The sequence below is a fragment of the Rhinoraja longicauda genome, chromosome 2, assembly GCF_053455715.1.
Source record: "Rhinoraja longicauda isolate Sanriku21f chromosome 2, sRhiLon1.1, whole genome shotgun sequence".
Classification (NCBI taxonomy): Eukaryota; Metazoa; Chordata; class Chondrichthyes; order Rajiformes; family Arhynchobatidae; genus Rhinoraja; species Rhinoraja longicauda.
In genome coordinates, this window is record NC_135954.1 from 29,335,436 (window position 1) to 29,336,200 (window position 765).

The window sequence follows — 765 nt, forward strand, 5'->3', positions numbered from 1 at the left end:
ACACGTCCATGTGAACCAAGATGTCCAATCTAAGCTAACCCCATTTGCCCACATTTGGTCCATATCCCCATAAATCTTTCCTATCCATGTACCCATCCAAGTGTCATTTACATGTTGTTATTGTGCCTGCCACAACTACCTCCTCTGGCAGCTCGCTCCATATACCCACCACCCTCTAAGTGAATAAGTCACCCTCAGGTTCCTATTAAATCTTACCCCTCTCACCTTAAACGTATATCCTCTAGTTCTTGATTCCCCTAACCTGGATAAAAGACTCTGTGCATTCATCCTTTTAATTCCCCTCATGATTTTATACACCTCAATAAGATCACCCCTTAGACTCCTGCGCCCCAAAGAAAAAAATGTCCCAGCTTGCCCAATCTCTTCCATTAGTTCAGGCCCTCAAGTCATGGCAACATCCTTGTAAATCTCCCAATAATTCCCAATCCAAAACACTAATAGATAAATCCACCACAATACCTCTCCCTGAGAATCCAAATTGCCAGAGTATCTCAGCGGGTTAGGAAGTATCATTAGACCCGAAACGTCGACTATCCATGTCTTCAGGGATGATGCCTGGCCCACTGAAATAATCCTGCACTTCATGTGCCATGCAAGATTCCAACATCTGCAGTCCCTTGTGTCTACACAGTACCGCTCCCTGTTTGCAGAGGCTGCTGGTAAATTGATTTGTTTGTATTATTAATGAAAATCTGTCTATTGGACTTTCTAGTAACTGTGTGGTGAACTTTAAAATATCCAAGG